Here is a 15,267-nt window from a genome sequence, read left to right as displayed (position 1 = left end):
GGAAAAGATGAATTCTGTGGCTTAGGAACAACGGTTTCTTCAATTCTTGAACTGCAGGCAGGAAATAGTCTTTTTGAGAAATGGCAACTGGATTGCAGGCATCTTTCTTCCCTCAGAAGATGAAGTGTATCCTCTGTCAGCCTCACCACATACAACCCTTGCTTTATGTTAACTTGTGTTGCAATCTTCTAGACTCCATCCTTGATCTCTGAACTTGAAAATCTCTTGTAATACTGTAAATTACCCTCATTGGCTTCCCTTTTAGAGTTCTAGTGAATAATCCAAGTGTTCTCAGATTTCTGTGCTAAATATGTTCCTCCAGGGATCTGCAGTGAAAATGAAGCGTTGTTTTACCACTGAACACTGCGTGAACCCAGTCCCTGCTTTGATTTGGAAGCTCTGACCATATTTGAGGCAATTCCCCTGGCTTACAGCTCTGTCTGGCTTCTTTTCATTGCCTCTGGGGTCAGGAGCCTGACTGCATAAAGGTGGGGTGAGAACTGTGACCTGCCTAGGGAGAGGAAAAGTCATTGCTTCCTTACCCAGTAGACACTGAAAACAATCCCCTCTTAAGACAGGCAGACATAAGAAATGCACGGCAGGGTACTGTGCACACAGTAGATGCTCAGTCAGCGTTTGTTGCATGAATAGCTTGGGTCAGCCGAGGCCGACAGTCATGCTGCTGCTAGTTCAGTCCCTCTGGCAGCAGCCTCCATTTCTGTTTATCTTCTCAGACCCTCACTCTTCATCCCGTGGGCCCTCATCACTGCTGTCCCATTGTCGCCCCGCCTTTTCTTCTCTAACCCAGTGGAAAAGACAAGGACTGGTTTAGGAATTGAATTCTTAGGCTGGACTTGACTGATGGTAATTAAAGGACGTAAAATGACAGGGAGGCCTGGCGTGCTGTGATTCATGGGGTTGCAAAAAGTCGGACACGACTGAGTGACTGAACTGAACTGAACTGAAAATGAGGATACTTCAGAATCAGATCCGCTAGGATTGAACCTGGGCCCTTGGCAGTGAAAACAAAGTCCTAACCACTGGACAACCATTGGAAATTCCTATAACTTTCTCAATTAGTGTTTTTGTTTTCTTAGGGTAAGTACACAAAGGTGAAATTGCTGGATTATATGGTAGTTCTACTGCAATCTTGTTTTGAAAAGTGAAAATAAACTGGCAAAATTATTTTTAAGAATATATTTTATTTAGCCTGAAAGATTCAAAATAATATCATTTCAACACATAATCAATATAAAATATTATTTATGAGATATTTTGCTTTCTGTTTTCTATACCAAGTCTTCAACCTCAGATGAGTATTTTAAACTTATAGAACATTTTAATTTGGGCTGCCGTCTATGGGGTTGCACAGAATCGGGCACGACTGAAGTGATTTAGCAGCAGCAGCAGCAGACACAGTCTTAAGTGCTCAATAGCCACATATAACCGGTTGCTATTGTACTGGACAGCAGAGTTCTAGATGAATCATAGTTAATGTGTTAACCACAGTTCTATTTGATTGATTGAGTCTACTGCATACTGGGCTTTGTGCTGGACACTGGGAATAAAGAGATAATTAGTGGTAATTATAAAGGAGATCAGTCCTGGGTGTTCATTGGAAGGACTGATGCTAAAGCTGAAACTCCAAGACTTTGGCCGCCTCATGCGAAGAGTTGAGTCACTGGAAAAGACTCTGATGCTGGGAGGGATTGGGGGCAAGAGGAGAAGGGGATGACAGAGAATGAGATGGCTGGATGGCATCGCCAACTCGATGGACATGAGTTTGAGTGAACTCTGGGAGTTGGTGATGGACAGGGAGGCCTGGCGTGCTGTGAGTCATGGGGTTGCAAAGAGTAGGACACAACTGAGCGGCTGAACTGAACTGAACTGAATTGTAATAATGATGATGATTATTATTAAATTATTAGTATAACTTAAAAAAGAATCAGATCCTTATGCAGCTTCTCTCAAATGCAGACATAGACACCTGCCTCTACCTTGGCCTTTCCTGTCCAGATGCTTGGGTAGGTGGGATGGTCATCAGTGGTCACAGGGCTTTCGTAGAAGAATATCCGAGATGGGCTTCTCATTCTTTGTAACCTACGGGGTTTAAAATCAGCTGTGTTCACAGTACCTCTTATTTCAGCAATCTTTGGATGAATTGCATGCCGGTGACTCTGGGACTGGGAAGTGTTCTCCTGTTGCTTCTCAGCTTTTTAGAACATGCTTTCTGTTTGTCATGTTGTGTCACTTCTGGTTTTCATGGGGCCACAACTCTCTGTTAAGTTAGTGGAAAACAGAGTGTGACCTCTCTTAAACTCTTCTGGGCCAGTGTCTACTCTGGAGGTGGTTTCTCTTTTCTCCATCTTCAGGATAATTCTGAGAATTCAAAGAAACTTTAGAATCTTTAGGATTTCAAAAAAGTGTATTTGCTGGTGAGACTAAACATTCATGCAAACTTAGTGTGAGTGACACTGACTCTTCAGTTGTAGGGTCAAATTCAATGCTTTGATTAGGGTCAAGTTTACTTTGATGTGTCTTCTTCCCCACTGTGTTTTCTCTTCTGAAAGATTGGAATCATATCAGCTGTATGTTTAGCTTAAATAAATACAATTATACTTAAAAAATTTTGCTCCCTACTCCATGCAGTGAGTGCTTGCCTGGGGACATGCAGGAGATGATAGAAAACAGCCTGCCCTTCCCTTGGTTGTCTTAGTTCCCGTGTGCTGCTCGTGCTATGAACTTTTCCTCCTGTTGAGTGGGGTTTTGATATTGATTGATATAACATATTGTTGTTACCAGACAGTCTCTAAACAGAAGCCAGGTCTCTGATTTTAACCAAAGCCATGGTCATCTGTTTTACCTTTGGAGGAAAATCCGGACGTGTTGGCCTGAACTGAGGGACTGTGTGTCTCCTACATGGTGCCCTCCTTAGGGATTTTATTGGGTCATTTTAATCCTATGTAATTTTAACCCTAAGTGCTGATTTTAGAATCTGTCCCCTAAGAATTACACTATAGTAATGTTTGGTTTCTCTTTCTGGTGCCTTTTGTGACATAATTCAGACTGGTGACATGCTGTATTTCTTATTTTTTATAATAATTTTTATTTATTTATTTTTTGGCTGTGCACAGGCTTTTCTGTAGCTGTGGTGAGCAGGGGCTACTCTCTAGTTGCAGTGAATGGGCTTCTCATTGCGATGGCTTCTCTAGTTGATGAGCACGAGCTCTAGGGCTGCAAGCTTCCTGGAGGTTCCTCGTGCCATGCAGTTGCAGCACAAGGGCTCAGTAGCTGTGGCTCCTGGGCTCTAGAGTGCGGGTTCAGGAGTTGTGGTGTTTGGTCTTTGTTGCTCCATGGCACGTGGGATCTTCCCGAATCAGGGATCAAACCTGTGTCTCCTGCATTGGCAGGCAGATTCTTTACCACTGAACTACCAGGGAAGCCCCTGTGTTCCCTTTGTAATGTAAAATATTTTCTAGTCTTCCTAGGTGATGAGAATATAGTTGGAGCTGGTATTTGTTGCCTTCTCTCCATGTGCTGTATAGAGTCTATAGAACCTTCCTGCTGATCTGGGACATTAGGGAGGAAACTTAGAGCCATGCCCAGAGTCAAAATATCGGACGAGCTCCAAGTTGCTTTTTTAGAGTTGATTGATGAATGCTTATGCCCCAATATACTAAAAGTCATAAAAATAAGCTAAGATTTCACCAGAGTTCCATCTTTCCATGTTCTCTTTATCATGGATCATCAGTTGTTATAATAAAAGGAAAGGTCTTCCCTGACAGGGGCTTGGGAAATACACTGAAATCTGAAGATGGACTTTGTCTAAATGAAACTCACATAAAGCCAGGCTTCCTTGTATGGCTCTAATCTCTTGTAAGTACAACTTTCAACAAAAGGTAACTTAAGAAACCTTGAACGATAATGTAAATATTTACCTTAAGGTTTATTTTTAAAATGTCTCAGTATAGCAATTTCATGTAGTGAAGTCATACAGAAAGTCTCCTAAACTTTCCTTTTGCACTCTTCCTTCCCCCCAGCTTCTCACTCAGGACAACGGTGAGCATCTCTCTTGTTTCATGTGGAGTGCACTTTTGGGTGTGCTCTCCCACAACACACACTCATTTCCTCTAGAATGTGTACTCTCTAGCTCCGGTGGGTTTCCTTGTGAACATAAGCCACCCTTGCCCCAGAATTCTGGTGAATGAAAATTTCATATCATTTTGAATGTTTTGCTCTTATTTACTCTTTGATCTTGGCTTGAGACACATTGCTTATTCTTAAGTTGATATAATGTGTTCAGTCAAGTCTTCTAAGACCCTGCAAACCAGATCAACCTGCCTTCACTCTTTCATTAAATCAGTGGGGCCGCTACAAGGGGAGGTGTACAGTTCTAGTTAGAGTGTATACCAGACAGCTGGGCCCAAAGCAGCACTCCTCACTTCCTCTCTTATTCTCTCTTTAGAAGTTATATTGTTTAAAACAGCCTGCCTCCCAAAGGTCATATGAAGTGGTAGTGTGCTTGCATGCTCAGTCGCTTCAGTATGCCTGACTTTGAGACCCCATGGACTGCAGCCCTCCAGGCTCCTCTGTCCATGGGATTCTCCAGGCAAGAATACTGGAGTGGGTTGCCATGCCCTCCTCCAGGGGATCTTCCTGACCCAGGGACTGAACCTGCATCACCTGTGTCTCCTGCATTGCAGGAGGATTCTTTTTTTTTTTTTTTTTAGTAATTAATTTACTTTTTATTGGAGGCAAATTATTGTACAATATTATATTGGTTGGTTTTGCCATACATTGACATGAATTCGCCCCGGGTGCAGGAGGATTCTTTACCACTGTGCCACCAGGGAAGCCCATGAAGTGGTAGGTTTAGATGTAAATGGGTCTGACTGAATGTGGCAGCTCTAAATACAATGGTGGTGGTGGGGGCAGTGGCTAATAGTGCCTTTTAGGTCTGGGTGTGACTTCTACTCCCAATCATTCTTTGAGTCACTGCCAGGGCAGAATATATGGCTAGGGGCCCAGGGGAGAGGAAAACGGCTAAGGCTACTTGATATATCTTTATTTTTTATACAAGTTTGCTATAAAATGTATAGAAGCATCTGTATTAGGGTTCTCCAAAGAAACAGGATGTGTGTGTATAATATATATATATATATATATATATATATATTTGGCTCATGTGACTGTAGAGGCTTACAAATTCCAAGATCTTCAGGATGGGTGTGGAAACTGAAGACCCAGGAGAGCTGATAATGTAGTTTTAGTCTGAAGGCTGGCAGGCTTGAGATGATGTTTCAGTTCAAGTCTGGAGAGAGGAGAAAATTGATATCTCAGCTTGTAGGCAGTCAGGCAGAGGAAATTCTGTCCTACTCATCCCTTTTGTTCTATTCTGGCCTTCAACTGATTGGATGGGGCCCACCCACAGTAGTGAGTGCAATCTGCTTTACTCAGGCTGTCCGTTCAAAGGTTAATCTCATCCACAAACACCTTTACAAACACACTCAGAATAACGTTTGATCAAATATCTGGGTACTCTGGAGCCGAGTCGAGTTGACATAAATTTATCCATAATAGTATTTACAAGATTGTAGGAGTATATAATTTACAATGCAATTTCCATTCAAGTACATGGATGGGGCTCAGATGGTAAAGAGTATGCCTACAATGCAGAGACCTAGTTTTGGTCCCTGGGTCATGAAGATCCCCTGGAGAAGAGCATGACAATACCATCCAGTATTCTTGCCTGTAGAATCCCATGCAACAGAGGAGCCTGACAGGCAGTACATGGGGTTGCAAAGAGCTGGAAACGATTGAGCAACTTTCACACTTTCATGTATGGATATCCCTTGATGGATATGATTGTGTTTTTAGAGTTCAGTAAAAGGAAAGGCATGGGAAAGCTGTAATAAAATTATTTATCGCACGTGTTTTTCTCAAAGGGTTATATTAATCCAGAGACATCTTTTCTTCCACTCCATTTAACAATTTAGGGTATATGCTTTATATTGCTGCCTTTGACATCAGGAAATAAGATAGTTCTTTCTCTGTGCTATGAAAAGATGATGTTCTTTTTCACCATAGAAGGTGCTATATCCACTCCATAAAGTCTCTAAATGGTTTACCTACCTCAACAGGAACAGTTAGACCAGAATTTCTGCCTGAATGATAGCTTAAAGAAAGCCTGTGGTTTTTTCCCCATTTGATTCATCTAACTTGTGTTATCTCAGAGAAGCCTGCTTAAGCTGACTCACCTCAGTATGATGCCTTTTGGGTTTTATATTGTCAGCTTTCTTCATCTGAGAATTTGACTAAGAGACAAGTCTGTCAACAGACTGGTGGAGTTATTTGGGCCACAGTGCAGGGAAATACCTTTCGGGTGGGACAGGCTTTCTGGGTGTGGGGCTCTTTCTTTCAGAGGTGGCTTTAAAATAGGGGTGGAAATATAGCTCCTAACTTTCTTAATCCAATTAACTGGGAGTCTAAATATGCTGTAATGTTGTTATTTTTGTGGTAAATCTCAGAGATCTTTGGACCAGTAGCTGGCCAGTGGGCTTTCCTGGTGGCTCAGCTGGTAAAGAATCCGCCTGCAATGTGGGAGACCTGGGTTTGATCCCTGGGTTGGGAAGAGCCTCTGGAAAGGGAATGGCCACCTGCTCCAGTATTCTGGCCTGGAGAATTCCATGGGCTGTATAGTCCATGGGGTTACAAAGAGCTGGACCTGACTGAGCGACTTTCACTTTCAACTGGCCCAAAAGAAAGACTCACGAGAAATGTTGGCTTTACTGGACGTCCGTGTTCATTCTTATTGCTGCCCTTTGTGCCTTCCAACCAGACTGCTTGGTCACACCCAATCCCTTTCTCACCCATGTCCCTTCCTCCGTGTGGTTTGTGGCTGGTACAAGTGCGCCTCATCCCTTCAGATCTCCTGGGCTGTTCTTTGTACTCATCCAGTCTCAAACTTGACCATTGTCTTTTATTTCTAGCTCTGTGCTTGCCCCTTTCGGTTGATGATATTTTCAGCTTCTTTCTCTTCTTGACTCTTCTCTAATTCTCATTTTGAAATAAACACCTCTTCCAGCTGCATTCTGGACTCTGGGGCCTCACCCTGTGCTTCCTTATGTAGGCCATGGTGGGAGGGGTAAAGGAGGAGAAATCCAAGAAATATCTGATAATGTCCAATTTTCAAAAAGTCCTGCGCTTAACCCCATAGCTAACTTAAGAAGTAACTTTAGAAGCAGAATCATTTTATAGTGATTTGGATTGACAGTGTTAGTTGCTCAGTGTTGTCCATCTCTTTGCGACCCCATGAGCTGTATCCTGCCAGGCTCCTCTGCCCATGGAATTCTCCAGGTAAGAATACTGGAGTGGAGGCATTATATTCACTTCGTATTTACATCTTGTCAAAATAAACTATACAAATTAATTTGTTTTTAGAGTGCTTTTTTGTTTTTGAGGCGCTTCCCAGGTGGCGTGTGGAAGAATCTGCTTGCTAATGCAGCAGACACAGGTTCAATCCCTGGGTCAGGAAGATTCCCCTGGAGAAGAAAATGGCAACCCACTCCAGTGTGCTTGCCTGGAAAATTCCATGGGCAGAAGAGCCTAGTGGAATACAGTACATGGGATCACAAAGAGTTGCGCGCGCGCACACACACACACAGATTTGGATTAAATTTATATATAAAATAAGTAAATATAATTATTTCATCCCTAGATTATTTTCTTTTCCAAACTTGTGCTTGCTCAGGTCATAATTTTACTCCTCTAGAACATTAATAGTAAATCACTAAGGGAAATATAAAATCTGCCACTAATAAGCAGCCTTTAACATGGATGGGGTAGAGGGCTAACCCAAAGGGAGAAAATTAGGAAATTTGAGAAATATCTATTTTGGAATGGATAATTTTTAGATTATATATCCATCTAGTAAGTTCCCAGCATTTTGAGGAGCAATAGGAGTTTGATGACAAAAGAATTAGGTGACTAAAACATACAGGAAACCAATCCTAGCAATTAGCCTTATTTAGGTATCACAATGTTACTTTTCTCAGGGACTCAAGCAAAAAAGTCTGTCTTCCAAAGTTTTCTAAATAATGAAACATTGTTATAGTTGAATAAAAATTTTCACTGCAAGAAAACTCTTTGTCAGAAGGAATTAAGAATTAATTATGCTCATATAATTGGACTTGATTTTGCTCATTCACAGTAAAAAATGGTGGTGGCTTGCATTGTTTTCACCCTGGGGCTTGCTGGTCATAAAGCACTCTAAAAACAAATTAATCTGTAGAGTTTATTTTGACAAGAAGTAAATACAAAGGTAAAGCATAGTTTGTGTAGTACGATTATCATGGCACTCTTGGGCATAATTTATATATAAAGAAAATAAAAGAGCAAACATAACTTTCAAGCTGATTGCCTGTAAAGAACTTAATTGAACACAGTTTTCTCCTTTAAAAAAGTGATTTATTTTAAATGTGCTTTTAAAAACAAAGGTCTTATTGATAACGATTTTAAGAAGATTATCTCAATGTGGGGTTTAAGTAAAAGGTCAAATCTTGTCGAAGTATTTTTGGTATGACTCAGTTCTGATCACAGACACACTTTATCAAGAAAATGAAATTAGTTAACATTTTCAGGTCTGAGTACTTGTTTAAAGAGGCAGCAACTTTTTTTCTTCTTCCCGCAAATACAGATTTCAGGGAGAGAACTTTGAGAAACACGGAAAATTCAAAATGCTGTTGTATGTGTGTTCTTTGAACAAGTTAATACTATATGAGAGGGGAAAGCATTGGCTATGCTGCTCTAGAAGAAGGAACTTAATGCACGTGTGTAATTTTTGCAGTGTGACCTGATGAATCTCAGATCTTTTTTGCTTGAAATTTGTTGCATTTGTTCAGTTTGTTCAACTAAACGGCCTCCATTTTGTATCAGAAAGTGTGGAACTTTTAATTTAACTTAGGAGTTAATCTTTCACCTGCTCTAGACCCTGGCCTGAGTATCTGTGACTTGCTTTTTTCCTGGATCTAGTATGATTCCTGCAGTTGGCCAATGATGGTCATGCAGCCAGTCACAGTAGGGCGGGCTTCATTTGCTGATGGGCTGTGTGACTCAGCACCCACAGATGTTTAGTCTTTAGCTCCTTTCCCAAGGAATAAGCCCCAACCATTTGAGCAATTAACCTTTGTGAGTCTAGAGGTTCATCAGAAGCAGGGAAGGAAGGATCTTTTCACTTTCCTTCTCAGTCCTGCTGCTCTCCCCAGCTTTGTGAGTGACGCCTGAAGTCTGTACTCAGCAGAGAACAAGTGGGACTCAGGTCCGTAGAAGGCACTGCTTGGTAAAAACTCTGAGCATCCTAAACTATTAAGCAACAAGAGTCTATTATTCCTACTCTCCCTGATGGGGAAGCCTCTTTAACATTGAACTTCATTGTCTTTACCCCATTTCTTGCTAAAAGGAAGTGGTTTTCCTCTAGGAATCTGAGGGGGACCAGTGCTTGGGCAGCTAAACCCTCCAAGCCTCCCTTTTGTTTGCACCCCTAATAACCTCTGATTCCCTGATGGCTCAGATGGTTAAGAATCTGCCTGCAATGCAGGAGACCCAGGTTTGATCCCTGGGTCGGGAAGATCCCCTGGAGAAGGAAATGGCAACCCACTCCAGTGTTCTTGCCTGGAGAATTCCACAGAGACAGGAGTATGAGTCACAAAGAGTTGGACACAACTGAGCTATTATTACTTTCACATTTCACAGTCTCTGATTAGATGTTCGCCATACTGCCAGGCTCTTCCTGCATTTCCATCTTAAACTCTGGGGGAAAAATGCCACATCTTGGCTCCTTCCCCTTTAAAATTGTTCTTCCACTTTGCTGTGTGTATTGGGGTTAGAAATACTGACTAATGTTGTGCCCCACTTGCTTTCAGCTTGCCTGTTCTCCATTACCCTCTTTTCCTTATTAACAGAACCCTGATTTTTTCCTTATTGACAGCAGCATGCCCAGCCCCGGGCAGTGGATCATGACTGGTCTAGGCTAATTAAGATATCTTCCTCAGTCTGCTTTGCAGGTAGAGGTGGCTGATAACCTAGTTCAGAACAGCAAGGTTGAGTAACAGAAGTCCACTGAGAGGAAGTGAGTGGGGAGGGGCAAGAGAAGGCAGATTCTGGGGGAAATTTTTGTGTTTCTGATAAAAGAGTGCAGAAATTGCTGGGCTTTTTTGCCCCTTCATCTTGACTTGACTGAAAGTATATTGCTTGGACCTGGTGCAGCTATTTTGTGACCATGGAGTACAAGCAGGCCTGACTCTGTTATGTGAGAATGATTAACCTACACCCACATAAGCTACTGTCATTGCCTTCTATTACTGGGTACAAATTTTTTAAGATTAATTTATTTTAATTGGAGGCTAATTACTTTGCAATATTGTAGTGGTTTAGCCATACATTGACATGAATCAGCCATGGGTGTCTTCCCATCCTGAACCCCTCTCACCTCCCTCCCCCTCCCATCCCTCAGGGTCATCCCAGTGCACTGGCCCTGAGCACCCTGTCTCATGCACTGAATCTGGACTGGCAGTCTATTTCACATATGATAATATACATGTTTCAATGCTGTTCTCTCAAATCATCCGACCCTTGCCTTCTCCCACAGAGTCCAAAAGACTGTTCTATACATCTGTGTCCCTTTTGCTGTCTCACATATAGGGTCATCATTACCATCTTTCTAAATTCCATATATATGCGTTAGTTTACTGTATTGGTGTTTTTCTTTCTGGCCTACTTCACTCTGTATAATAGGCTCCAGTTTCACCCACCTCATTAGAACAGGTTCAATGCATTCTTTTTAATGACTGAGTAATATTCCATTGTGTACATGTACCACAGCTTTCTTATTCATTCGTCTCCTGATGGACATCTAGGTTGCTTCCATGTCCTGGCTATTATAAACAGTGCTGCGATGAACACTGGGGTACACGTGTCTCTTTCAATTCTGGTTTTCTCGGTGTGTATGCCCAGCAGTGGGATTGCTGGATCATATGGCAGTTCTATTTCCAGTTTTTTGAGGAATCTCCACACTGTTCTCCATAGCGGCTGTACTAGTTTGCATTCCCACCAACAGTGTAAGAGGGTTCCCTTCTCTCCACACCCTCTCCAGCATTTATTGCTTGTAGACTTTTGGATAACAGCCATTCTGACTGGTGTGAGATGGTACCTCACTGTGGTTTTGATTTGCATTTCTCTGGTTATGAGTGATGCTGAGCATCTTTTCATTGGGTGCAAAATTTTTAATTGACACACACTTAAATGGAGATATGAAAAGAAAATACAGTTTATTTAATTTTTTATAACTGATTTCATCTTCTTCCCCAGCTTTCAGGTTGGAAATGATGGTGGTGGAGGAGATAGTAGATACTGACACTTATTAATCAATGATAATTTAATTTATTTGGGCTAGATGCCCCAGTGGTTTGATTTTTCTTCCTCTACCCGTATGTCTCTCCAAGATGATATCTGGAAAAAATGGGTTGGGTTTCTTAAGCAGTGGCACACTCTAGTTGACTTACATCAGCTTACCAGAACTGATTATTTAATTTTGGGGAATTTTGCAAGTCAGTTTTTAAATACAACATTCAGTAACAGCTAAGTTGCACAAACTTACAATGAAAGAAATAATACTGACAAGAAAAGTAATACTCAGAATTCACCACTTCCTAATTTTTGACTATATTTTAATGTTATCTATGCTATTGAAGTTCTATCAATTGTATCTGTAAGTGGAAATACTATAAAATTGTATGCTTCTATGAACCTCATCTCTTCCCAACTAATGTTCAATGGTGCAAAGATGAAATCTTCCTTGGTGGCAGTCTTTACAAGGACATCTCTAAATACCACAAACCAGGGCTTTTCCTCTCTGGAGAGTCTGTTGTTAAATATTTAATTTATTAGAGCATCACTGGTGTTGAGTGACCTCTAGGTCTGTGCAGAGGCTTAGGCCTTTGTGTTCCCTCCTTTCTGTACATCAGTGTCACCTCTGCAGGTCACTGACCACCTGTTGATATCAGCTTCTGATGAGCCTGGGCCTCTCCCTCAGTCTGGTCGGGCCTTCATGGCTGTTCTTTAGATGTCCTGACTCACCTCATCTCTTGCTGACACCACACATGCTCCTGAGGTCTGTTGGGATTCTTATTTATTCCCAGACTGGGTGGTTTGTTCTGCGGTCCTTGGTCTCAGGATCTTTCCACTGCTACCCTGGCAACCTCCATGGAAATTCATCCGGAAGCCCTCCATGGGAAACCGGGGAATTTCTGGATCCTTTCTATTCATAAGGGAGCTGAGAAAGACTTTGGGGTGCTACCACAGATATTTGTCTTCTTTTTCTCTTTCTACTTTTGGCTGTGCCACATGGCATGTGGGATCTTAGCCCCCCAGCCAGGGATCGAACCTGGGCCCCCTGCAGTGGAAGTGCAGAGTCCTAACAATTGGACTGCCAGGGAATTCCCACAGATCTCTTTCTAATCATACCATTTCCCCTCCCCCCTCCCCCATGAGACTCTTCTGTACTGATGAGGAAATTATTCTGGGATGAGGTTTCTTCTTGAAGCCCCAATAGGAAGTGGGGGCAGGAACCCCTCAGCTTTGGACTTTTCCCTCGGCTTTTACCTATCGACCTCTTACTTTGAGATTTAGGCCCAAGGCAAAGGAACCAGGCCACACTTGTCTCTGCTTATGTCTCTTATTTTGAAGTCACCATTTACTGGAAAGTTTAATTCCCCTGTTGACTGGGAGGAAATGTTTCTAAGTCATTCCCTCCTTTCTATGGAGTTGCTTTTTCCCCTTCTCTGAGGGTATAATGGTGGAAAGGCTGCAGAAAATCTGATTTATAGGAGAGAATGAACTAAGAATACAGCTTAACATATACAAAAATGATCCCTATCATGCTTATTCTTATGAGTTGTCTTGCCCAAAACTTCACTCTTCAGAACTCCATTAACTGCTCCAAGGTAATCATAAATCTGAGAATAAGGACTGAGGTGAGGAATAATTTGTCACTGAAAAAGCACCGAAAAATGTTGAGCAGCTGTAATACCCTTTATGTATCAGTAATTAAAAAGAGATTTTTTTTTTTTGGCTGTGTTGCATAGCCTGTGAGATCTTAGTTCCCTGACCAGGAATTGAACCCTGGGCCCCTGCACTGAAAGTGCAGAGTCCTAACCACTGGACCACCAGGGAATTCCCAGAGATCTTTTGTAATTAATAAAATTGTTGAATATTTTTGGGTATTAGAAATAAAAGTGGGTGTAAAAAAAATAAAATAGGCTTTAAGAGGTTACAATATACTGTTGCAGGGGCAAATTAGGCTCTAGGCAATGACTGTTGCCAATGCTTCACTGTCCCCACTTGCAACAATTCTTTCAGTCCCCCGGCATCTCTGTGACTTCAACTGAGTCCCAATCATCTGCCAAGCAGTCACTTCCTTTGCTAATTTGGTTTAAGATGTCACAACCCCCTTAATTACATTTAAAAACTTAAATGTGCTCTTGTTCATATTGGTTATAAATGACAATTCATGTTCCTTTTAAATAATTTATTTATTTGCCTGAATTAGGTATTAGTTTCAGCATGCAGATTATTCAATCTTTGTTGAAGCATGTGGGATCTTTTAGCTGCAGCATGCAGGATTTTTATGGAGAAGGAAATGGCAACCCACGCCAGTATTCTTGCTTGGAGAATCCCCTTGGACAGAAGAGTCTGGCAGGCTGCAGTCCATGGAATGCCAAAGAGTCAGACATGACTGAGCAACAAAGCACACACGGGACCTTTAATTGTGGCGCGTGGGAACTAGTTCCCTGACCAGGGATCTAACCCTGCATTGGGAGCACAGAGTCTTAGCCACTGTGTCACCAGGGTGGTCCCTCATGTCCATTTTAGAAAATACAGATAAGCATAATAAAAGTCAGTTGCAACCGCTGTCTGGAGACAACCACCACTCATATGTTGGTGTACGTGCGTGCTAAGTTGCTTCAGTCATGTCTGACTCTGTGCAACCCCATGAACTGTAGCGCGTCAGGCTCCACTTTCCATGGGATTCTCTCATGGACAAGAATAGGCAAGAATACTGGAGTGGGTTGCCATGCCCCCCTCCAGGGGATCTTCCCAATGCAGAGTTCGAACCGGCTCTCCTGTGTCTCCTCCATTGGCTGATGGGTTTACTGCTAGTGCCACCTGGGAAGCCTATCTTGGTGTACATCCTTTATTAATTATTCTTCTGCAAGTTGCCTTAAGTGGCTGCAGGATATAGGTCACATTCACTTTTATCAGTTATAAACAACAGTTTATTTGTGGTTTAACAATAACTTCAGACCATTAACCATTAACATTCAGAACTTATCACTGAGTCGGATATGACTGGGCAATTGAGCGCACACACACAGACACACAGACACACAGACAAGTCATGGGGAAGCTATTTTTCACAGGAAGGTCTTCTTGGTGTGCCTAAAATCACTGCATACCTTTGTTTTGCTTCTCAAACTCAGAACTTTCCCCCCTCTTTTACATGGATCAAAATCTTCCCTGTCTCTTGGGGTCCACTGAAGTTTTGCCCATTTAACCTTCAACTATCTTGCTCACAGTACTTTTCCCTTTCCCTGAATCCCTTGTTACATGTGTTGTTCATGTAGTACTCCTTTGTACATTTTCTCAAATTATTGCCAAACTGTTTAATGTCTCATAGAAGTGTTTAGGGCCAGAAAGCACTTTCACGATCACCCAGTTTATTTAAAAAATGAGACCCAGAGATCTTGTTATTACAAAGATTCTAGAGTTGGGATTAAATCCCTGTTCCCCTGACTCCCAATCTGGCTTTTCACTATCTCAGATTGCACCTCCTCATCGACTAAGCTAGCTAATAAGCCTTAAATGCTAGGAGCTACTATTAGCACATTCTCCATTTTAGGGATGAGGAAATTGATGTGCAGATAAGTTGAATACTTGAACTCAAGGTCAAACAGTTTGTAACCACGTGGAAACTGGCTGCACCCAGACCACTGACTCCAGGATTCCTGCTATTAATTCCACTTGGTATTGCCTCACAGCCGTGCTGTAACTCCAGAAAGGAGAGTTGGATGAGAACTGAAGACTGGGTTTGACAAATAGGAATTTTTTTACTTTTGCTAGGGAAACTTCAATATAGGAGTCGGACTGGGAACTAAATTACAGGCAGTGAGAAATGAATGGGAGTTGAGGCAGCTGAGGGCCCGAGGACCACAA

At 42.0% G+C, this 15,267-nt stretch overlaps 1 non-coding gene across 1 annotated transcript; it reads right to left on the bottom strand.

Annotated features, from left to right (window-relative positions):
- Window positions 1-13,154: 13,154 nt before the first annotated feature.
- TRNAE-UUC (transfer RNA glutamic acid (anticodon UUC)) lies at window positions 13,155-13,227 on the bottom strand. The gene has a single exon. It is a non-coding gene; the product is annotated as a tRNA-Glu (tRNA).
- Window positions 13,228-15,267: the final 2,040 nt, after the last annotated feature.

Source organism: Moschus berezovskii, chromosome 13 (genome assembly GCF_049115385.1).
Source record: "Moschus berezovskii isolate FMDL1 chromosome 13, NW_MosBer_1.0, whole genome shotgun sequence".
Lineage (NCBI taxonomy): Eukaryota > Metazoa > Chordata > Mammalia > Artiodactyla > Moschidae > Moschus > Moschus berezovskii.
The sequence above is the reverse complement of the archived record's forward strand: the minus strand, read 5'-3'. Positions and strand labels throughout refer to the sequence as shown.